The sequence below is a fragment of the Phocoena sinus genome, chromosome 7, assembly GCF_008692025.1.
Source record: "Phocoena sinus isolate mPhoSin1 chromosome 7, mPhoSin1.pri, whole genome shotgun sequence".
NCBI classification, from domain to species: Eukaryota; Metazoa; Chordata; class Mammalia; order Artiodactyla; family Phocoenidae; genus Phocoena; species Phocoena sinus.
In genome coordinates this window covers 89,985,873-90,011,560 of record NC_045769.1, presented here as the reverse complement: position 1 = coordinate 90,011,560, position 25,688 = coordinate 89,985,873, and the positions used below count along the sequence as shown (strand labels likewise).

General features: G+C 37.1%; 1 protein-coding gene across 1 annotated transcript in view; it reads right to left on the bottom strand.

Annotated features, from left to right (window-relative positions):
* The window catches only part of LRP1B (LDL receptor related protein 1B), a 1,461,391-nt gene that overhangs the window by 709,744 nt on the left and 725,959 nt on the right, over positions 1-25,688 (bottom strand).

Sequence of the window (25,688 nt, the reverse complement as noted above, 5' to 3'; positions counted from 1 at the left end):
ACCAAGGGACTCAAGCTCCGCCCAGTGAAGAATAGCTGGATGAAGCTCTATATTCATGTGCTTCAAAGTAAAGTGTGTGCTTTAAAAGGGAAAGGCCTTTTCTGAACATAGAGAGCCGAAGTAGGAAGGTTAGATCCAACTTTGCCTGAGTGATGTCAACATAATAAGCTGAAAGTAAGAAAACAAACACAAACAAAAAACTCATTAAATTTAGTTTAGCTGGTATCAAACATTATAGATTTTGAAAGTGTGAATTCTAAGTTAAAAAAAAAAAAGCAGCTGCATAGCACAGAGAGATCAGCTATGTGGTTTGTGACCACCTAGAGGGGTGGGATAGGTAGGGTGGGAGGGAGGGAGACGCAAGAGGGAAGAGATATGGGAATATATGTATAACTGATTCACTTTGTTATAAAGCAGAAAGTAACACACCATTGTAAAGCAATTATACTCCAATAAAGAGGTTAAAAAAAACTCCACAAAAATTCCCCTGAAAATCAACAACAGCAAAGAACTGGACTTCAAAGTAAAATTTTACTAAATTAAATCAAAAGACCTCCTTTCCTAACCCTTACATAACTATGACAACAAAAATTAAAAAGAAAAACATAGAATTAGCACAGAAAACAATTCTAAAAGGAGATCACTAGCCAATTCAAAGGACTGGTAAATTCAGCAGACAATTTTGTCATAATAAGATCAGATAATCAAGACTGACTGCAAGAAATAAAGAAAGAAAAAAGGTAGGAATAATAAGAGAAAATATAACTGCAAATAGTTCATCCAAGGAATTCAGAGCAGCTTACTAATATTTCCCAGGAGAAAGTTTTTCATATGGTGAAAGTAATTCATGTAGAGTTTACATGGTATGCTCAATATCAGAACTTTTATCTCCCAAGACAATATTCATGGAATCATAAATCCTCACACACACAACCTATTTAATAGACATGAAAAAAAATAGAAAAAGAAGAATGAAAATCCTCCATCATTTCACTGGCATAAAGGCAGAAGAAAAGGACACATGGAGACAGAACTGTGGCCCATATTGTTTATTACTGTTCCTCTCATAGGTGGAGCCAAAGTCATTTTGTGGCAACACTTGCTTTTCTCTCTAAGACAAGTGACGTAGAATCACAGCCTATATTTGATGGCAGGGGGACCAGCAATATTTTCAAGTTGTATTTTGTAGCTTGTCTCAGAGCTACCAAGGGGGTGGAGCAGCTGGACTCGGGCTGCCCAAACTCCTTCAGCCAAAACTGTTCACATCTTACCTATCTACACAATTATTTATCTACCTATAGTTTTAATTTTGGAGTTTTGAGTACTATTTTATTTGGAGAAAAATATATGAATAATAACAATATATTTCTTTGCTCAAAAAAAAGAAAACCATTGATTATATCCAATTATTTCAGCCCTAAAGAAACTGAGAGCATGAAAGTTAGACTTGCCTCAAGTTATATGTATTTCCTTAATGGAAAATAGGTCTTTAGAATTCAGTTCATCAAGCTCTTCATCTATCACTCCATCTATAACAACCTCGTACCGATTTCCTACCTTACTTTCATTTACCATCCATGAATTACCTGTTATTTACTCTACCCATATTTTTACTCTACCCATATGTATTTTCAGCTTAAAGGTTAAATATTTCTCATAAAATGTTTCATTGTGTAAAGGAGAACTTCCTTGTGTCTAGCAGAAATGAGTCCCTAAATACTTTCACTTCTTTAGCATTTGGTTCACAAGTTTTTGTCTGTACCAGTCACTATTTCATAATGTTGGAAAATTTCAATCATTTTGAATCTTGATCTTTTCTTTAAATTCTATAATACTATCAACTTTTGATTTATTTTTATAGGGCAGATCATACCAAGATTTACCCAATCATTTTTGTCACACTTCTTTAGGCCTTTTTTTTTGTTTTTCTTTTAAGTTTTTAAACACAGTCCTGACCCAGGTACTCATTCCATAGAGCCTTAAAGGCTAAATCATGGGGCTCACACATGCATGAGCAGTTTGCTCCCTACACCTTCTCTCCATCATCAGGCCCTCTGGACTGTTGGATAAGGCTGACCTCACACATCATGCTGTCTTCCCTGGGCAAGTGGTTCCCAGGGAACCACTGCACCATTTATAAGAAGATTTGAATGGTAGTTACCATCGGACCCCATATGGCCTTGCCGTCCTCATGGAACTTGGGCCTATTTGGCAGTCATGCTTCCCAGGTTTTCCCTCAAGTCCTCGTCTGGATCATTTCTTTTTTAAGAGGACTTTACAAAGTAACTCCAGGTAGTGGTTCCACTTGAAAACTATGTTATTGGGTATTTTCTTAGTACTTCAACCAATGAAGTACACTAGTGAAGGTATTTTCAGGAAATAAGAATTTTAAATGACATTGCTATAAGTCCTATAGAATTTTTGCATTTTCCCTTAAAAACCATGGCATTTTAAAATTAAAAGTCTGTATCAATACATATTTTTGGCAAATCACTAGTAACTAGAATTAATAGTAAAATGCAAGCAAATTCATTTTGTGTGATCCTGTCAAAGACCTATTTTGTATATTATCCCCAAAATAATATTTCAAATTTAAATCGGAGGCTAAAATATTCACCCTTGTTCTTAAAATGGTGAAACAATGAGTTACCTTTGGAGTAAGAACTCTCCCTATCATGTAGCTGAGCTGGGAAAAGAGAGTCAGCCAGGATGATCAGCAGTGATATTCAGTGAACAGACGGCAAGTGATATAGCCATTGTTTTTCTTTTTTTTTTTTTTTTTTTTTTGCGGTACGCGGGCCTCTCACTGTTGTGGCCTCTCCCCCGCTGCGGAGCACAGGCTCCGGACGCTCAGGCCCAGCGGCCATGGCCCACGGGCCCAGCCGCTCCGCGGAATGTGGGATCCTCCCGGACCAGGGCACAAACCCGCGTCCCCCGAATCGGCAGGCGGACTCTCAACCACTGTGCCACCAGGGAAGCCCATATATAGACATTTTTAATATTGGTAACTTATGCAATGACAATATAAATTGCTATTATTTCATAAATAACATGTAGGGAAAGTAGTGGTTTCATACCGGATCAGGTTGACATGGCATCCTTGACTACCTGCTTCTTTACTTCTTAAAAAGCAATATCTTTGTGTGAATTTACCTTTGAGTATATCCATCTGAGGTACTGGCATAATATCAACAATGGAAATGATTCTAAAACTGAACAAATCTTTACTAAATTTTATGATTACCAAAGCCATTTCTTGAGATATGAATTTTAGAATAAGTGTAACTTTTTGAAGCCAAAACATGTGATGAGAGCCTAAATATGATTCAAAGATAGAAGTGATAAGCAGGCAATCACGGATATGCAGAGATAAAAGACTATATCAAAAGCCATACATGTAGCAACCCAACAAATACTCAGACATATAAGAGAAAGCACTCAAAAGAGAAATGAAAAATGCACAAGGCATAATTTAATCAATATTCCTAAGTATTTTTTTAACTTGACAAGATAATGAAAACTTATGTTAATCTTTCAAGAATCAACATGAATTTTGTCAAAAAAGTGTTCTCCTCCTTAGATAAATAAGTGCTTAATGTTTAGAAGATGTACAGTAGACATGAATAGAGACTTTATATGAAGTATCAACATAAGTTATGATTAAAATGAGTAAGCAACTAAATGCAATGTGTAAGATATGATGAGATCTAATTTTTTAAAATAGCATTACATCTTTAGGCATCTATAATAGGTTAATTTACATTTTAAAATCTCTTTTCTGTAAACTTTGGAACATATAGCCAACATCATAAGTTTATTTGTTTTAGGTCAACATATGCATATAATGCATATATGTTCTTAAGCAACTACACCTCATTTCTGATTCATTTTTAACATAATACTTAGTTACATCGTTTCTCTTGGAAACCTTGTTGTCTGAGTTTATAGGACCAATAGGTAAATTCTATAGAGAGAAAAAAAATTGGGAACTAGAAGAAAGCATAGGGCAAATCACTAAAAAGAATGAAGGTATTAATTTAATGGACACATGCAGCAGAGTAAAGTCACTAATGATTCATTTTTGTTTCCTTATCGGTAAATCACATAGCCTCTCTGGTCACAGACTCCTGGTTTATAACATGATCTCTTGAGTCCTTTAAGTCTTAAAGATCAAGAAGTCAGAAGGAGCATTATCTGGAAATGCACAACACTCTAAAAGAATTTAATGTGGAACAAATAGGGCTCATCACCTGAATAACTCCTGGGATTATCACAGCATTCCTATAAAACACAGTAACTGAATTTCAGATACATGAAAGAACTAACAAATAAAGAAATGTTAAAATTATCTTGGGCTTTTCTCTGCTTAATAATGCAGTCAAATGTAAAATACATTTTAGAAAGAGTTCCACCAAAAAAGTTTAATATAGGCCTCCACCCATTTTTCACTAATGTTGGAAAATACTGTGTCCATAACTCCTTAGTGTCCTATAACCAGTATCTGATGGTGATAGAGAAATGAGATCTAATGACAATACATATTTTTCTCCTAACAAATAAAACAAAAACTTTTTAAAGCAAATGTAACATTTTCCCTGTTCTTCCATATTAGTGTTAATTTTACAGTTGAAAATAGAATCCAATATTTCAGTTTGTTTCTGGATACTTGTTCTGTTAAAATATCATTATGAATTCTTATATTTGATAAAGACTTAAATGTTATACATAAGCTTTTCTTTCTTGATTTTGCATAAATATTCTTTGACTTTTGATCTTCCTTGAGACACAAAGATCCAAAGTCAAAGAATATTTATCATGTTAAAATTACAGCAAGGAAAAGAAAACTATTTTATTTCTATAGTTACTTCAACCTCATAGAATATATAATATGGATTAATGGACTGTTAAAAAATCTTCCATTGTTGCAGGTAGTATGCTCAATTCATCTATTATATCTTTCACCTAAAATTTATTGCCAGGTTCTATGTAGGCTATTGTGTAAATGGCAACAATTTTCTCTTTCTCTCAAGGGTAATCATGGTTGGTATGGTACTAATATTTATCTAATATACAAAGCTTAGAGAAATGTTTCCCAGTGAGGTAGATTTCAGATCCAATTTATGTTTTTTTCCTGTCTCTAATATAGGATTTTCCTACTTATTCCTCTTCCTTGGCCCCAATATGAATATTTATAAGTAACTTATTGAAGTTTCAAAATACAGTTATCACAGGTTTGTTTGAGAGCATATATTACACATCCTATATATATAAATTTGACCTTCATGATTAAGTGTGTAGAAAATGTATAGAAGATTCAAATTAAAATAAATGTTAAGAATAACAAAGGAGTCTGTGGTTAGGAAAGTGTTATATAAACATGAAAGAGACAATAATACTCACATTATATATTACTATTTATTGAGAAGAGGTACTAGGCTAGCCACATATACATTACTTACACTCTTCACAACAGCCCTGCAATTGTTACTACTAACCCAAATTTGCAGAACAGGATAACTTGCCTAAGGATACACTGCATAACCAGCAAGTGTCAGAGTAAAATGTGAATACTAGTCCAAAATATATTATTTCTTCACTATACCCTGCTGATCATACCAATACCCTTAAAAATTATATCAAAGAAATACTGGGGTAAAGATGAAATATTTGTTTTTTCTGTGGTTTACGTCTTCTATTTATACTCCAATTCTGACTTTTACCTACTCCAGAGCATATAATTAAATTATAGTTATGGAAAATACCAGTACTTCATAAGATTACAGCAATTATAGGACTACAGCCTCTGAGAAAATATATAACATTTTTAGTTACTGACGCTACTTGTGGCTCCAGAGAATTGGTACTTATAGAGGACAGACTTCCAAAGATCCAATAGAGTAAATACACTTTGGAGAAAAATGTAAGAGAACAGTGTACCCCAAATCGTCTTCATTTTGATGCTCTTTCATTGTTGTTACATAAAAACCTCATTTTATATCTCACATATGAGGCCATGTATAAAGAATATAAACCTTACAGGTAAGCAAACCTGAGTTCAAATCCTGGTTTTATCACTAATGTGTGACCTTGGAAAGTTACTTAATACTCCTGACCCCAGGTTCCAACTCTATGAAACAGAGTAGAAAACTACTGCAAAGGTTCAAGATATTCATTCAAGATATTTTACTGAAAACTTTATACCAGACAGAGTTCTAGGCCTTAGAGATACATCACCTAGAATGAATGAATGAATGAATAGAATAGAATGGTACTAGGCACTGGGAATACAATTTTCAGCATTTTCTTTTCTCAGAATGCTTATAATCTGGTAGGAAAAACATTTGTAATATAATTAAAGAAGTGACTTTAATAAATCTCTGAAAAATGCTACAATATAGGCAGTACAAAGTGTTATTGCAACACACAACATATGCATCTAAACTAATCTTAGATATTGTGCCCCAAAGGAAGTGTTGTACAAGCGGATACAAATGATAGATTCAGGTTAAATCAGATAAACAGGAGGAAAATGAGTGCTTTTACAATATTCCAGAAAGATGGCATTTCTGAAGGCCTAGAAGTCAGAGTATACAAAATGTCTGAGAAACTGTAAGAATTTCAGAATGGCTACAATATGGTGTAAGATAGAAGTAGTGAAACTTTAGGAGCTGTAAATAGACTTGAGAGACAGATTCAGAAACGATCACTATTGGGACTTCCTTGGTGGTGCAGTTGTTGAGAATCTGCTTGCCAATGCAGGGGACACGGGTTTGAGCCCTGGTCTGGGAAGATCCCACATGCCACGGAGCAACTAAACCTGTGTGCCACAACTGTTGAGCCTGTGCTCTAGAGCCCGCAAGCCACAACTACTGAGCCCACGTGCCACAACTACTGAAGCTCGTGCGCCTAGAGCCCAGGCTCTGCAAAAAGAGAAGCCACCGCAATGAGAAGCCTACACACTGCAGTGAAGAGTAGCCCCCGCTCGTCGCAACTAGAGAAAGCCCGCATGCAGCAACTAAGACCCAACAACGAAGACTCAAATGCAATTAAAAATAATGTGGAAGGGATTAAGAATCATGGAGGACAGACTAAAATGATCAAACACTAACCTAACAGTTCCAAAAACAGTGAAGAGAGAAAATGGAGATAGGTGATATTTGAAAAGATACTTCTTTAGGATTTCCCAGAATTTATGAGAGATATTTTAAATCGTCCCATATTTTAAATCGTCTTATAGAATGAGATCAGCATTGATGTTAATCATTGCACAGAATTAAGGAAAAAGGGGAATTAGTACTACCAACTAACCAATGGAAGAGTGGTACTTAACTACCCAAACACTGTATTTGGTGTTATATATGGTTCCTATTTAATCCTCATGACTATAAAACTACTACTATGAGATAGTTTTTATTATTGCTATTTTACACGTAAAAGAAAAAACATTTCAGAGAAATTAGCTTTTATTTTTTAAGTTATCCTTAAACAGGAAAAAATATAAATATACAGAGAATATTAAAAAAATTAATAAGCTTGAGTAATATCATCTATCCATCAGTCTGTCTATCCATCTATATGTCAAAAGAAATCTACAGCAACCTATAAAAAATACACATTTTTCTTCTGTTCACAAGGGAATTCTACAAAAACAATAAATTCCCTGGCCACGAAGCAAGTCTCAATAGTTTCCGAAGAAGAAATATTATACCAGACTTTTTCCCATGCAACAATTACATTATAATCATTTTGATTAAAACTGAGGAAAGGGCTTCCCTGGTGGCGCAGTGGTTGAGAGTCCGCCTGCCGATGCAGGGGACACGGGTTCGTGCCCCGGTCCGGGAAGATCCCACATGCCGCGGAGCGGCTGGGCCCGTGAGCCATGGCCGCTGAGCCTGCGCGTCCGGAGCCTGTCCTCCGCAACGGGAGAGGCCACAACAGTGAGAGGCCCGCGTAACGCATAAAAAAAAAAAAAAAAAAAAAAAAAAAAAAAAAAAAAAAAAAAAAAACTGAGGAAAATCACAAATGATTGATATATAGTCTTCCATATATTTATGGAAGCTGACCAATAAGCAATATTTTACTAATCAAATTTTGAAAATTATATAACTTTCTAAATGTCTTTATTAAAAATGAGAATTGGGGCTTCCCTGGTGGCACAGTGGTTGGGAGTCCGCCTGCCGATGCAGGAGACGCGGGTTCGTGCCCCGGTCCGGGAGAATCCCACGTGCCGCAGAGTGGCTGGGCCCGTGAGCCATGGCCACTGGGCCTGCGCGTCTGGAGCCTGTGCTCCGCAGCAGGAGAGGCCACAGCAGTGAGAGGCCCGTGTACCACAAAAAAAAAAAAAAAAAAGAGAATTTTACTTTCTTTTTGTACTCCACACTTTCCCTTTCCCACTCTCTCAATATAGTTTCTCATTGGTTTTAACTACATCATGAGGTAACAACTTCATATATTATTATGACAACCCATTATTTTCTAAAGTTGTACAACTTTAGCTTACTTGTACAGCTTTAATTTAAAACTAACTTACAGAATATTCTAGTTAAGAGGAAGCCAAAAGACAAGTATAATTTTGGGAAATCAAGAAATAGTGGTTAAACATTTTACTGAAAAAATGGAAATAGTAACCAGAAAACTTGGCTAAGAGTTAAAAAACGGTTGCCACTGGAGTTGGTGAAAAGGGTGAGGTAAAGTAAGTACTAGTTTTTTTTTGTTTTATATATTATCTGAGTTTTTAAAGCTAAGTGTGTGTCTACGCACACACACAAATATATGTAGTTATATACAAAATAGGGATAGAGATGGACTAGATTATGGACATATATTGAACCTAGAATTCCAGTACCATATAAGGACATAGTCCTCCTGTGTAAGAATTTATACATATTAAAGAAGAGGATATGTATAAATTTTTGCTAAAAAAATGCATCAATATTTAGAAAATTCACACATAAGTACATCAGGTTAAAATGTCATTAGCTTCTTATTTCTTTCACAGCACCTGTCATAGGTTTTAATTATTTTATTTGTCTTTTTGCTGATTGAGGTATGTTTTTTTTTCTTCTCTCCCCTAACCTGTAACAGAAACTCTGCCTTTTGTCTTCTCTTATGACCCAGGCATCTAGAACACAGCAGGTGAGAACACCTGACTTGGTGAACTCTAGAGAACCGAAAAGCTGATGTCACAATATTTGGAGAGCAGATCAATAAAGGATGAGGTTCTGAAAAGGATGCTGGCTCAGGAGGATCTGAAAGGATGCTGAGGCTCTGAAAAGGATGAGGCTCTGAAAAGGATGCTGGCTCAGGAGGACTCACAGAAGTTACATCCTGACTGCTTTGTGGCAGAGTACCCTGGGGTAGGGTCCCAACTTCAGCCACCTATGATCTGCTCAAATGTTAGAAAAGATCTTATCATAGCAATAAACAGCAACTTGTGATTCAAATATTGGCATATGTACATAGCTTTCTGCTTGCAGAATGCCAACTCAGCATTATAGATATGATGTTTCCTGGATCAATATAGGACTTCAACCTGACATCTTTCAAAACACTAAATTTAATATTAGAAAATAAGGATTTGGAAATATTGCTATTTTCGGAACTAATTTCAATTGGGCCAACTCTAACTCCAGTTGAAAATATATATTTCCATTTGAGAATATCTATCTATCTATCTATTCTCATTTGAGAATAAAAAATTATTTGAAAGGAAGAAAAAAGAAATCTTCTATTGGATGACTACTAGATACTAGATACCAAGTACTATCTAGATTTTGCATATATTATCTCATTTGATTCTGATTATACATTTATATAATGTTTGAGTATATGCATATATGTGTGTGCATATATATGCGTGTATATGTATATACAATGTGTGTATAACCAATGAGGAAATTAATGCTGCTGAAATCTCTGAAGAATTCATGTTTACTTTTGATAGATTTAAAGGCCTGTGTTTCTGTCAGCACCATAGAGGCCGTTATAATTATTATTGCCCAGTGGCTAGTGAGCCAGCAAATTACATCTGTTAGTGCAGAGCTCTAGATACAAAGGAAAAGCAAGAGAATTTGAGGATTGGAGGAATATTATAGAGAGATTTGGTGAGAAGTTAACCAGGAGGCAGGGACTAAATTAATAGGTATTAGGAGGGTATTTCAGAAACCTGGATGCATATTAGAATTACCTGTTCAGCTTTTAAAACTACCTATACCTGAGCCTCCATTATAATTCAATTGGTGGTATAGGGCATAATAAAGTTCCCCAGATGTAGTGGACTGAATTGTATGGATCAAAAAGATATGTCCAATCCTAAACCCTAGTACATATGATTGTGACCTTATTTAGAAATAGGGTCTTTGCACATGTAATTAAGTTAAGGATCTTGAGATGAGATCATCCTAGATTAAGGCTGGAACTTAAATCCAGGGACTGGTGTCCTTATAGGAGAAAGAGAAAGAGATACAGGAAAGAATCTGTGAAGATGGAGACAAGAGATTAGAGTTAGGCTGGAACAGTGAAGGAGAGCCAGGAGCCAACAGAAGTTGAAAGAGGCAAGAAAGGATTCCCTTGAAAGGAGGCTCTGCTGACACCTTGATTTTGGACTTCTGGCCTCCAAAGTTGTGAGAGAATAAATTTCTGTTGTTTTAAGCCATTATGTTTGTGATAATTCATTGCAGTAGCACTATCAAATTCTTATTTGTAGAGAATTTGAAATCACAGAGTTTATATTCTCCGGTCTTATCTTGGGATAAGAATCACATGAGGTGATTTTCCCAAAATACAGATTCCTTGACTCTATGCAAGACCTATTGAATGGGGAATCTTTGTGGAAGGCAGGTAGAAACCTGGGGATCTTTATCAGTAATATGTACCCAAGGTGACTCATATTCTCAAGCAAGAATTTGGGGGAATGCTGAGTTAGATCAAGGAACTAAAAGCTGTTTTTAATTATTTCTGCTTGTGGCTTTTAATAGACTCCATCAAGGTTTGCTTAACCTCCTCCTCCTTTTCTGCATACAGAGCCTTATTAGTCACGTATGTGCAAAAAAGGGAATCATAAGCCGAGACAAATCCAAAAGCGTGTCGCATACCTAATAATAATGGGAAGACAATGTAACAGAAGCTTGCATACCATTTCTAAACAAAAATAATTAGAATGTTTAAATATAAATGTATGAAACAAGAAAAAAACAGAACAAGACCATCTGGGATACAAAGCATACATTTGAAGGATACAGGCAGGAAAAAGAACTTTTCCATTTCTTTGGTTTCCATCATTTTAATAAAAGTAATTATTGCCAGATTGGAGAGTAACGAACAAACAAGAATGAGAGGAAATTAAAGCTCTAAGTCCAAGAAATGAGAAAAATATATTACCTAATTTCTAAAAATGGTTATCATCATATTAAGACGTTATCAAACAATAAAACATCAAACATTTTTAATCTCAGAATATTGACAGTCTTTTTGAAATAAGTGGAAGATGGGAAAGAGGAATGAAAACTGGAAAATGGTAAATAATATTGTCCCAATTCCAAAAATGAGTGAAAATTTGTAAACTATAGAGGTGAAGTTTACACATATCTCTGACTATAATTTTAGAATGAATTTGTTAAAACATTTTTTTGTCAGCATTTTTAAAGAGACTGTTTTCTCATGAGTAAAATAAAATTAACTCATGTCAAACTAACTTTAATTATTTGCTACAATTTTCAGGTAAGTACATATCATAAGAATTCTATAAACAGAGTGTTCCTGTCTTTTTAGCAAAATTTTTGAGAAGTCTTATGATGATAAATGAAAGTATCATGCATGCAAGATGAGATGACAGTAAATTTAAGTGGATGAGTACTTGATTAAAAATTGTATCCACAGAGTTTTAATTATTGGATCAGTTTTCCCCAGGATGTTTTTAATTACTTTCCAAAAGGTTCATGTCTTTGTCACTACGATTTGGTTACAGCCTTAAAAGTTATGCTTATCAAATCTCTGAATTACACAAAACTGGAAGACATCATTAGCATTACAGATTCAAAATTACAAAATTGGACAAAGGGTTAAGAGTCATCAGAGAAGGGAGGTCTAAGAGTGACAGTATGAAATGGAAAGGACCTCACCCATGCACATATTTTAAAATATGTAAGTAAGGAAGAATCAGAAGACTATCAAAATAAAACTTAAAAGAATGTTGAAATGTAAATATTAGAAGTACCCCAAAGGAGTGATCTAGTCTATATGAAAAGCTTAGATATTTTAATTGACTGGGAGCTCAACATGTGAGTTACATGATAAGGCTGCCATCTAAGACCATCTTAACAGAAACCTAGAATCTATATTACTGAAGGTAATAAGCCCACTATAATCTGTTGTATAAATACCACATATGAGGGGGGACCTTGAAGATGGCGGAAGAGTAAGACGCGGAGATCGCCTTCCTCCCCACGGATACACCAGAAATACATCTACACGTGGAACAACTCCTACAGAACACCTACTGAAGGCTGGCAGAAGACCTCAGACCTCCCAAAAGGCAAGAAACTCCCCACGTACCTGGGTAGGGCAAAAGAAAAAAAGAAAAAACAGAGACAAAAGAATAAGGACGGCACCTGCACCAGTGGGAGGGAGCTGTGAAGGAGGAAAAGTTTCCACACACTAGGGAGCCCCTCTGCGGGCGGAGACTGCGGGAGGCGGAGGGGAGAGCTTCGGAACCGCGGAGTGGTGCACAGCGACGGGTGCGGAGGTCAAAGCGGGGAGCTTCCCGCACAGAGGATCGGTGCCGACCGGCACTCACCAGCCCGAGAGGCTTGTCTGCTCGCCCGCCAGGGCGGGCGGGGCTGCGAGCTGAGGCTCGGGTTTTGGTTTTGGACGGAGCGCAGGGAAAGGACTGGGGTTGGCGGCTTGAACATATCCTGAAGGGGTTAGAGCACCACGACTAGCCGGGAGGGAGTTCGGGGAAAAGCCTGCACCTGCCGAAGAGGCAAGAGACTTTTTCTTCCCTCTTTGTTTCCTGGTGCGTGAGGAGAGGGGTTTAAGAGCACTGCTTAAAGGAACTCCAGACACGGGCGCGAGCCGCGGCTAAAAGCGCGAACCCCAGAGACGGGCGCGAGCCGCGGCTAAAAGCGCGAACCCCAGAGACGGGCGGGAGACGCTAAGGCTGCTGCTGCCGCCACCAAGGGGCCTGTGTGTGAGCACAGGTCACTCTCCACGCCACTCTTCCGCGGAGCCTGTGCAGCCCGCCACTGCCAGGTTCCCGGGATCCAAGGAAAACTTACCCGGGAGAACGCACGGCGGGCCTCAGGCTGGTGCAACGTCACGCCGGCCTCTGCCGCAACTTCACGCCGCCTCTGCCGCCGCAGGCCCGCCCCGCACGCAGTGCCCCTCCTTCCCCCATCCCCCAACCCCCGGCCTGAGTGAGCCGGAGCCCCCGAATCAGCGGCGCCTTTAACCCCATCCTGTCTGAGCAAAAAACAGACGCCCTCCAGCGACCTACACGCAGAGGAAGGGCCAAATCCAAACCTGGGCTCTTGTGAGCTGTGAGAACAAAGAAGAGAAAGGGAAATCTCTCCCAGCAGCCTCAGAAGCAGTGGATTAAAGCTCCACAATCAACTAGATATACCCTGCATCTGTGGAATACCTGAATAGACAAGGAATGATCCCAAATTGAGGAGGTGGAATTTAGGAGCAAGATCTATGATTTTTTTCCCTTTTCCTCTTTTTGTGAATGTGTACGTGTATGCTTCTGTGTGAGATCTTGTCTGTATACGCTTGCTTCCACCATTTGTCCTAGGGCTCTATCCGTCCATGGTTTTTTTTTTATTAATTTTTTTCTTAATAATTAATTTTAATTGTAATAACTTTATTATTCTTTACCTTCATTCTTTCTTTCCTTCCTTCCTTCCCTCCTTTAGACAACGAATCAACCCAAATTGAGGAGGTGGTCTCTGAGACCAAGATTTATGATTTTTCCCCCTTTACCTCTTTTTGTGAAGGTGTATGTGTATGCTTCTGTGTAAGATTTTCTCTGTATAGCTTTGCTTCCAACATTTGTCCTAAGGTTCTATCCGTCCCTTTTTTTTTATAAATATTTTTTAATTCAATAACTATATTATACTTTATTTTATTTTTACTGTATCTTCTTTCTTTCTGTCTTTTTTCCTTCTTTCCCTCATTCCTTCCTTCCTTCCTTCCTCCCTCCCTCCCTCCTTTCTTTCCTTCTTTGCTTCTTTCTTCCTTCCTTCCTTTCCTCCTTTCCTTCTTTCTTTACTCATACTTCTACTAATTCTCTCTACTTTTTCTCCCTTTTATTCTGAGCTGTGTGGATGAAAGGCTCTTGGTGCTCCAGCCAGGATTCAGGGCTCTGCCTCTGAGGTAGGAGAGCCAACTTCAGGACACTGGTCAACAAGAGACCTCCCAGCTCCACATAATATTAAACGGCGGAAATCTCCCAGAGACCTCCATCTTAACACCAGCACCCAGCTTCACTCAATGACCAGCAAGCCACAGTGCTGGACAACCTATGCCAAACAACTAGCAAAACAGGAACACAACCCCACCCATTAGCAGAGAGGCTGCCTAAAATCAGAATAAGGCCACAGACACCCCAAAACACACCACCAGACGTGAACCTGCCCACTAGAGAGACAAGATCCAGCCTCATCCAGCACAACACAGGCACTACTCCCCTCCACCAGGAAGCCTACACAACCCACTGAAACAACCTTAGCCACTGGAGACAGACATCAAAAACAACGGGAACTACAAACCTGGAGCCTGCAAAAAGGAGACCCCAAACACAGTAAGATAAGCAAAATGAGAAGACAGAAAAACACACAGCAGATGAAGGAGCAAGATAAAAATGCATCAGACCTAACAAATGAAGAGGAAATAGGCAGTCTACCTGAAAAAGAATTCAGAATAATGATAGTAAGGATGATCCGAAATCTTGGAAGTAGAATGGACAAAATGCAAGAAACAGTTAACAAGGACCTAGAGGAAATAAAGATGAAACAAGCAACGATGAACAATGCAATAAATGAAATTAAAAGTACTCTAGATAGGATCAATAGCAGAATAACTGAGGCAGAAGAACGGATAAGTGACCTGGAAGATAAAGTAGTGGAAATAACTACTGCAGAGCAGAATAAAGAAAAAAGAATGAAAAGAACTGAGGACAGTCTCAGAGACCTCTGGGACAACATTAAACGCACCAACATTCGAATTATAGGGGTTCCAGGAGAAGAAGAGAAAAAGAAAGGGACTGAGAAAATATTTGAAGAGATTATAGTTGAAAACTTCCCTAATATGGGAAAGGAAATAGTTAATCAAGTCCACGAAGCACAGAGAGTCCCATACAGGATACATCCAAGGAGAAATACAGCAAGACACATATTAATCAAACTGTCAAAAATTAAATACAAAGAAAGCATATTAAAAGCAGCAAGGGAAAAACAACAAATAACACACAAGGGAATCCCCATAAGGTTAACAGCTGATCTCTCAGCAGAAATCCTACAAGCCAGAAGGGAGTGGCAGGACATACTGAAAGTGATGAAGGAGAAAAACCTGCAACCAAGACTACTCTACCCAGCAAGGATCTCATTCAGATTTGATGGAGAAATTAAAACCTTTACAGACAAGCAAAAGCTGAGAGAGTTCAGCACCACCAAACCAGCTTTACAGCAAATGCTAAAGGAACTTCTCTAGACAAGAAACACAAGAGAAGGAAAAGACCTATAATAACGAACCCAAAACAATATAGAAAATGGGAATAGGAACATACATATCGATAATTACCTTAAATGTAAATGGACTAAATGCTCCCACCAAAAGCCATAGATTGGCTGAATGGATACAAAAACAAGACCCTTATATATGCTGTCTACAAGAGACCCACTTCAGACCTAGAGACACATACAGACTGAAAGTAAGGGGATGGAAAAAGATATTCCATGCAAATGGAAACCAAAACAAAGCTGGAGTAGCAATTCTCATATCAGACAAAATAGACTTTAAAATAAGGACTATTAAAAGAGACAAAGAAGGACACTACATAATGATCAAGGGATCGATCCAAGAAGAAGATATAACAATTGTAAATATTTATGCACCCAACATAGGAGCACCTCAGTACATAAGGCAAATACTAACAGCCATAAAAGGGGAGATCGACAGTAACACATTCATAGTAGGGGACTTTAACACCCCACTTTCACCCATGGACAGATCATCCAAAATGAAAATAAATAAGGAAACACAAGCTTTAAATGATACATTAAACAAGATGGACTTAATTGATATTTATAGGACACTCCATCCAAAAACAACAGAATACACATTTTTCTCAAGTGCTCATGGAACATTCTCCAGGATAGATCATATCTTGGGTCACAAATCAAGCCTTGGTAAAGTTAAGAAAATTGAAATTGTATCAAGTATCTTTTCTGACCACAACGCCATGAGACTAGATATCATTTACAGGAAAAGATCTGTAAAATATACAAACACATGGAGGCTAAACAATACACTACTTAATAATGAAGTGATCACTGAAGAAATGAAAGAGGAAATCAAAAAATACCTAGAAACAAATGACAATGGAGACACAACGACCCAAAACCTACGGGATGCAGCGAAAGCAGTTCTAAGGGGGAAGTTTATAGCAATACAAGCCCATCTCAAGAAGCAGGAAACATCTCGAATAAACAACCTAACCTTGCACCTCAAGCAATTAGAGAAAGAAGAACAAAAAAACCCCAAAGCTAGCAGAAGGAAAGAAATCATAAAAATCAGATCAGAAATAAATGAAAAAGAAATGAAGGAAACGATAGCAAAGATCAATAAAACTAAAAGCTGGTTCTTTGAGAAGATAAACAAAATAGATAAACCACTAGCCAGACTCATCAAGAAAAAAAGGGAGAAGACTCAAATCAATAGAATTAGAAATGAGAAAGGAGAAGTAACAACTGACACTGCAGAAATAAAAAAAATCATGAGAGATTACTACAAGCAACTCTACGCCAATAAAATGGACAATCTGAAAGAAATGGACAAATTCTTAGAAATGCATAACCTGCAAAGACTGAAACAGAAACAAATAGAAAATATGAACAGACCAATCACAAGCACTGAAATTGAAACTGTGATTAAAAATCTTCCAACAAACAAAAGCCCAGGACCAGATGGCTTCACAGGTGAATTCTATCAAACGTTTAGAGGAGAGCTAACACCTATCCCTCTGGAAATCTTCCAAAATATAGCAGAGGGAGGAACACTCCCAAATTCCTTCTACGAGGCCACCATCACCTTGATACCAAAACCAGACAAGGATGTCACAAAGAAAGAAAACTACAGGCCAATATCACTGATGAACATAGATGCAAAAATCCTCAACAAAATACTAGCAAACAGAATCCAACAGCACATTAAAAGGATCATACACCATGATCAAGTGGGGTTTATTCCAGGAATGCAAGGATTCTTCAGTATACGCAAATCTATCAATGTGATAAACCATATTAACAAATTGAAGGAGAAAAACCATATGATCATCTCAATAGATGCAGAGAAAGCTTTCGACAAAATTCAACACCCATTTATGATAAAAACCCTCCAGAAAGTATGCATAGAGGGAACTTTCCTCAACATAATAAAGGCCATATATGACAAGCCCACAGCAAACATCATCCTCAATGGTGAAAAACTGAAAGCATTTCCACTAAGATCAGGAACAAGACAAGGTTGCCCACTCTCACCACTCTTATTCAACATAGTTTTGGAAGTTTTAGCCACAGCAATCAGAGAAGAAAAGGAAATAAAAGGAATCCAAATCGGAAAAGAAGAAGTAAAGCTGTCACTGTTTGCAGATGACATGATGCTATACATAGAGAATCCTAATGATGCTACCAGAAAACTACTAGAGCTAATCAATGAATTTGGTAAAGTAGCAGGATACAAAATTAATGCACAGAAATCTCTGGCATTCCTATATGCTAATGATGAAAAATCTGAAAGTGAAATCAAGAAAACACTCCCATTTACCATTGCAACAAAAAGAATAAAATACCTAGGAATAAACCTACCTAAGGAGACGAAAGACCTGTATGCAGAAAATTATAAGACACTGATGAGAGAAATTAAAGATGATACAAATAGATGGAGAGATATACCATGTTCTTGGATGGGAAGAATCAACATTGTGAAAATGACTCTACTACCCAAAGCAATCTATAGATTCAATGCAATCCCTATCAAACTACCACTGGCATTTTTCACAGAACTAGAACAAAAAATTTCGCAATTTGTATGGAAACACACAAGACCCCGAATAGCCAAAGCAATCTTGAGAACGAAAAAAGGAGCTGGAGGAATCAGGCTCCCTGACTTCAGACTATACTATAAAGCTACAGTAATCAAGACAGTATGGTACTGGCACAAAAACAGAAAGATAGATCAATGGAACAGGATAGAAAGCCCAGAGATAAACCCACGCACATATGGACACCTTATCTTTTATAAAGGTGGCAGGAATGTACAGTGGAGAAAGGACAGCCTCTTCAATAAATGGTGCTGGGAAAACTGGACAGGTACCTGTAAAAGTATGAGATTAGATCACTCCCTAACACCATACTCAAAAATAAGCTCAAAATGGATTAAAGACCTAAATGTAAGGCCAGAAACTATCAAACTCTTAGAGGAAAACATAGGCAGAACACTCTATGACATAAATCACAGCAAGATCCCTTCTGACCCACCTCCTAGAGTAATGGAAATAAAAACAAATATAAACAAATGGGACCTAATGAAACTTCAAAGCTTTTGCACAGCAAAGGAAACCATAATCAAGACCAAAAGACAACCCTCAGAATGGGAGAAAACATTTGCAAATAAAGCAACTGACAAAGGATTAATCTCCAAAATTTACAAGCAGCTCATGCAGCTCAATAACAAAAAAACAAACAACCCAATCCAAAAATGGGCAGAAGAACTAAATAGACATTTCTCCAAAGAAGATTTACAGAATGCCAACAAACACATGAAAGAATGCTCAACATCATTAATCATTAGAGAAATGCAAATCAAAACTACAATGAGGTATCATCTCACACCAGTCAGAATGGCCATCATCAAAAAATCTAGAAACAATAAATGCTGGAGAGGGTGTGGAGAAAAGGGAACACTCTTGCACTGCTGGTGGGAATGTTAATTGGTTCAGCCACTATGGAGAACAGTATGGAAGTTCCTTAAAAAACTACAAATAGAATTACCATATGACCCAGCAATCCCACTACTGGGCATATACCCTGAGAAAACCAAAATTCAAAAAGAGTCATGTACCAAAATGTTCATTGCAGCTCTATTTACAATAGCCCAGAGATGGAAACAACCTAAGCGCCCATCATCGGATGAATGGATAAAGAAGATGTGGCACATATATACAATGGAATATTACTCAGCCTTAAAAAGAAATGAAATTGAGCTATTTGTAATGAGATGGATAGACCTAGAGTCTATCATTCAGAGTGAAGTCAGTCAGAAAGAAAAAGACAAATACCGTATGCTAACACATATATATGGAATTTAAGGGAAAAAAAATGTCATGAAGAACCTAGGGGTAAGACAGGAATAAAGACGCAGACCTACTGGAGAACGGACTTGAGGATATGGGGAGGGGGAAGGGTGAGCTTTGACAGGGTGAGAGAGAGTCATGGACATATACACACTAACAAACGTAGTAAGGTAGATAGCTAGGGGGAAGCAGCCGCAAGGCACAGGATATTAGCTCGGTGCTTTGTGACAGCCTGGAGGGGTGGGATAGGGAGAGTGGGAGGGAGGGAGACGCAAGAGGGAAGACATATGGGAACATATGTATATGTATAGCTGATTCACTTTGTTATAAAGCAGAAACTAACACACCATTGTAAAGCAATTATACCCCAATAAAGATGTTTAAAAAAAAAACAAAACCACATATGAGATACTATGTTCTGTTCAATTCTAGGCCATGACTTTTTTTTAAAATTGCAGTAAAAACACATAAAATTTACCATTTTAACCATTTTTTATGTATGCAGTTCAGTAGTGTTAACTATATAGTGATAATTATATTCACGTTGTGCAACAGATCTCTAGAATTTTTCATCTTGCAAAACTGAAACTCTGTACCCATTGAACATCAACTGCTTGTTTTAGGGCATTAATTTCACTAAGGTCATTAAAAATCCAAACATATGCATAATAGGGCAATGGGTAGGGAAAGAGCCCACAAAGGTTCGTGTAAGAAAATTTGAAGGAAGTGTTGTGTTTAACTTAGAAAAGAGAAAGTCTAGGTTGACATCATGTGCCTTTGGTTATCTAAAGAGTGATCCTGTGGACAAAGTTACAGATTCAGACTGTGTAGCTTCATGAGAGACTCCATGAGAATCATTCATGACAATTTTGAGGTGTATAAGAAAAGAGAACTGATTGTATTTGCTCAAGAGGTAGACTGACCATTTTACCCTGTCGACAGAAGAAGAAGAAAAAATGGACAGTGGTGGCAGGTCTAAGAGATGGGTCACTAGGAGAGCAGCCTGCTCACATTTGGGAGATGAAAAATAAAGTGGACCCAGCAAAAGATAGCAAAACTTCTTTTGTCATATTGGTAATGCAACCAAGAAGATGCCCACCAAGCAAGGGAATTCTAGCAACTTAAGACTATGAGGTATACCATCTGTGATGGGGATAAAAGAGATCTAGGTCTAGATGTGAGGGAACTCTGAAGAAGGGAAAAGAAGAGAAAACAGAGAAAAAAGAGAAAGTTCAAGGAACTCTGAAGAGGGGTGACACCTCAGGTCTCTCAGAAAATCTCACATAAGAGCCCTTCAAGCGAGCTGCATTTTTCATGTGTCAGAGGGCTATGACATGCAGAGAAGCAGAGAGAAGATTATCAGCAGACCTACTTAAAAAGATGTTACCTATCTCCTCCATCTTTCCCCTCTTCCTGAAGAGCTAAGGCTAGTAAAGAGAGGAGAAGTAGATAGTGAAAAAACAGAACACATTCCCCTCTCATCCAAGGTCCTAGAACCTCAAGTCTAGCTGGCAATGGGGAGGAGAAAGCTTTGACAAAGATATAATACTGGAGGGTTTTTTTGCGGTACGCGGGCCTCTCACTGCTGTGGCCTCTCCGGTTGCGGAGCGCAGGCTCAGCGGCCATGGCTCACGGACCCAGCCGCTCCGCGGCATGTGGGATCCTCCCGGACCGGGGCACGAACCCGTGTCCCCTGCATCGGCAGGCAGACTCTCAACCACTGCACCACCAGGGAAGCCCCAATACTGGAGTTTTAAAATGGGTTGAATCAAGTTAAAGAAACGAAAAGTTGTCAGGGTCACTGGGTCTGCCAGGATGCTACTAAAGAATGACAAAGCAGTTCCTGACAATTATTATATTTTATCAGTACTCCACTGGGTTAATAATTCCTATTAATTAAAATTGCTACACATATATCCAGTTTTTCTTTGTATTATTTGTAATTAAAAAAATAATACTTTACTTAAAATCAGGAACTTTGTTTTTCTAATAATATAGTTGAAAATATCTTTGATACAATTTATGCTGATTTAACCAGGAAATGATTTCTTTTTGATAGCTCTCTCTCTCTCTTCTGTTTGTGTCTGATACTTGCCAATTCTCCTTCTGATATTCTTTGCTCCTTAATTACATAGAGTAAAATTATAAGTATACTTAAAGGTAAGATTCTAAGTACATGAGACAGAATTCTACTATCTTCAAAGATAAAAGATCCATAAGATGGAATAATACTAACTTTGCAAATCTCAGTGGATTTTTATTTATACCCCATTGAATTATCTTTCAATCTGTTAATAAACTTTAGGTAGTTTCCAAAGTTAAATCTTTTGAACAGATCAGAAGTTACCAACTCACATCAAGACATATTTATTAAAAAATAATAATAAATGTAAGCTATATGGAGATACCTGGAAGATAGAACAACCCAAAGATTGTTAATCTAAATATTAAAATAAACAACTATACTGTTTTTGACTATAAATTGTCCAAGGGGCAAAAATGCAAGTTTGTTTGAAATATTCTTATATTTAATCATGAACTATCCTTATATTTAATGCTTTAATTTGGAGATGGGAATGATATTTGTCTGGATAATTGCTCCCATCATAAATTAATTCTGCATATATAAACATAATTATGTCATCAAGTATATGTTAGATAAAATCAAATATGAATGGTGGTTCCCTTAAGTCAGTGGTTCCTAAAGTGTGGTCTCTGGACTAACAGCATGAGTATCTACATCAATTAGAAATTTGTAAGAAACGTAAATTCTTAGGTGCCACCCAGGACCTACTGGATCAGAGACTCTGGAAATGGGGCCCAGCATTCTGTTTTTTTTTTTTTTTTTTTTTTTTTTTTGGGGTACGCGGGCCTCTCACTGTTGTGGCCTCTCCCGTTGCGGAGCACAGGCTCCGGATGCGCAGGCTCAGCGGCCATGGCTCACGGACCCAGCCGCTCCGCGGCATGTGGGATCCTCCCGGACCGGGGCACGAACCCGTGTCCCCTGCATCGGCAGGCAGACTCTCAACCACTGCGCCACCAGGGAAGCCCCAGCATTCTGTTTTTTAATGAGCCCTCCAGAGATTCCATGCTTGCTCAAGGGTGATAACTGGTGCCTTAAAGGTACTTGAACTTGAGTGTCTATTCATACCACTTGTTAAGCACTAAAAATACTGATTCTTGGGTCCTATCCCCAGAGATTTTTATTTAAGGAGCCTGGGGTGAGGCATGGGCAGGTAATTTTAAAGCTCCTCAAGTGATTTGTTAATTGACAGCTAAAGTTGAGAGCCAGTGTTAAATCCTATCCTTGAAATGAGACTGACCATTTAGTTCCTTGACATACTTCTAAGACAAACTTCACAATTTTAACATTTTCTCTGTCATTTGCGGCATCAAATTACAGATTCTCCTTTCTGCACAGGTAACCTACTAAAAAAGTTAAAAGATTCTTTAAAGATTAAGAGAGAATACTCAAGGGCCTTCCTCGTTATGTGCTTGCCCACATATAATCTCAACCTAAAATGTGCAATTAATTTATAAAGGCAAATGTAACTCGAGTGAATTAGGTTTGTAAACAGGTGACAGTGAATTCCACTGAAAATCTGACCCTCCGTCACAGTACCTTCAGCTCCTAATTACTACCAGAAACATTTCTAATCATAGGTTTCTCATGTTTTTAAAGCCAAATTTTAATATTCTTTTCAGTGTCAACAGTAGTTTTTAAACATAACAGAGGTGGTTCATGGGCTGAAGTGTAAAAAAAAAAAATGATTGCAGAGTCTTTTAGTTGGATTAAATCTATGGGAACTTGGCTAACACCAAACGGAAAAGTGAAATATGATCAGTCCAAATTTTACAATGATGCTTAATAAAACTGAAAATTAGCTAAATCTATATTTATTTCTGGATTATTGCCAAGTAGAGTGACGGCTTTTTTATAAATGCAGTGAATTAAACAATTTACAATTTTTTTGTGATTCTGTATTCAGTGCAGAGATAATTTCTGTTATGACAGAAATTCAGGCCATTCTCCCTTACAACTTTAAAAGTGAGACTGTGCCTACCAGAGCCTCACTATCAGCTTCTCTATTGACATAGATTTTGAGTTAAAATGACAATCTGAGAGATAAATGTATGTTATGAAAGAGAGGAACATGTTTGGAGAGAAACATGTTTCTTATGCTGTAAAGAAGAAACGGTGCTGAGACTAACCCATGTGGTTTACTGACATTCTCTAAAATTTCTATATTTCAGAACTATACTATTTGGCAACTAAATTTCATAATGTGTACATATCCTGTGGTGTACTGGAAGCATCTGTACCAGCTTGCAGAGCTGATTCTTAAATTTTCAAGGATTCTATGAGTCAGTTGTTAAGCACACAGCCATTATTTTAAATAATAATAATAAATATAAATTTATAATTAAATAACATTGCAAACAAGAGTAATTAATACTCAAGGTTCATAATTTTCTAATTATTTTGCTTTTGAAGTTATTTATGTCAATTTTATCTGTACCACAGAAATACTGTATATTGGTATGCACATATTTTCCCAATTCTACATTCAGAGCGTCATGTTGGCAACCTGATATTGGCTTTGGTGGAAGTATTTAAACCACAAAAATAGGCAAACACTAGATCAGGGCTCCTCTCTACTAGGAGATGTTGAAAGATTTACCAACACACCAATGAATAAAACTCACTGTAGGTGGATGTGCATTTAAATGAGATATTTATGGATATGTATAATATAATGACATTATCTGCCCCCTATTTGCACCCTGTCCTTGGCTCCCAAACAAGGTCAACCTGAAATGGCTGAGTTTTAGTTTCAAGCACACTTGGATTCATGGTTTGGTCCTGCTATTTACTAGTTTTGTGATCTCACATATGTTACTCATGTCTCTAAGTTCTGACTCCCTTAACTGTAAAATGTGGACAGTAACATGTTTCTAGTAGATTTGTTGTAAAGATTCAGTAAGAAAGTATGTGTCTGGACTCCCTCTGACCCGTTTTTCCCCTCCCCTCATGAAAATTATGTTAGTTTGCTGGCATAATTATTTTTATTATTATTGAAATTTTAGGGTAATTTTTTTCTTTGATTCAATTAAGTTATCATTAAAATAAAGAAAAAAGTCTTACTCTAGACCTGTTACTCAAAATAAGTCAGCTCAAGGTCTTAATCGAAATTCTCTAAAGAGCTCATTATGTATTTTCTTAGTCTATATTGTTTTCATGGCATTTCTTATCTGACTTGGGACTTTGATTCCAGGGTTTCTCTGTATTTAATGTTTTCAGGTTTCTCATTACCTTTCTGGTATACTCTGGATGGAGATACTAAGAACAGAAAAGCATTTAAGGTTTTCTAAAAAATAGAGCTGTCTAGAAGCAGACCCAGCCACATGATTGGTCTGGACATTGGAAAAGAGAGAGGATACACTGTTCAATCACAGGCTTTGGAAATTCTACCTGTAAAATGTACAATTAATTGTATGATTCTCTATTGCTTTTTTTTTTTTTGCAACATCTCTACTATCTTCTTTACAATGTCAACTGTCAATTAGTAATACTTACTTTATCTTTACTTTATCAGAGGCTATAAACTCAAATGTCTACAGGGACTTAGTCTAGTATAAAAAAACATTTAAAAAATAAAATTTTAGGTAAACAGAGAATGCATGCCCTAAACAGAGCCATTTAAATTGAAGGGTTACAAAACTGTCTTCTTATTTCCCTACTCTTACAAATATTATAACATGGGGTCAAATTATTAAAAATATATACACAATTGTATTCTATTTTAATAAATGTGCTATGCATGTCTAACTTATGTTTCCCCATAGTAATTTTAAAAATCCATAGCCATGCCTGAAATAAAGTACAAGCCTTAGAAAACCTGGTTCATTCCTTTACTATGTTTCACTATACATTACTGAGACAAATGATAACACAACCTCCTGATACATGGGTACAAATGGGGGTAATTAAATTTGCAACTTTATGTAATAATAAATATTTATTGTTTTCAAAAGTAGGAAGATCAGTGGAAAGTGATTAGGAATTTTGTTCTTAATAAAAAATGTTTTAAACTAATAAAAATTGTGTCCTTCAGAATTA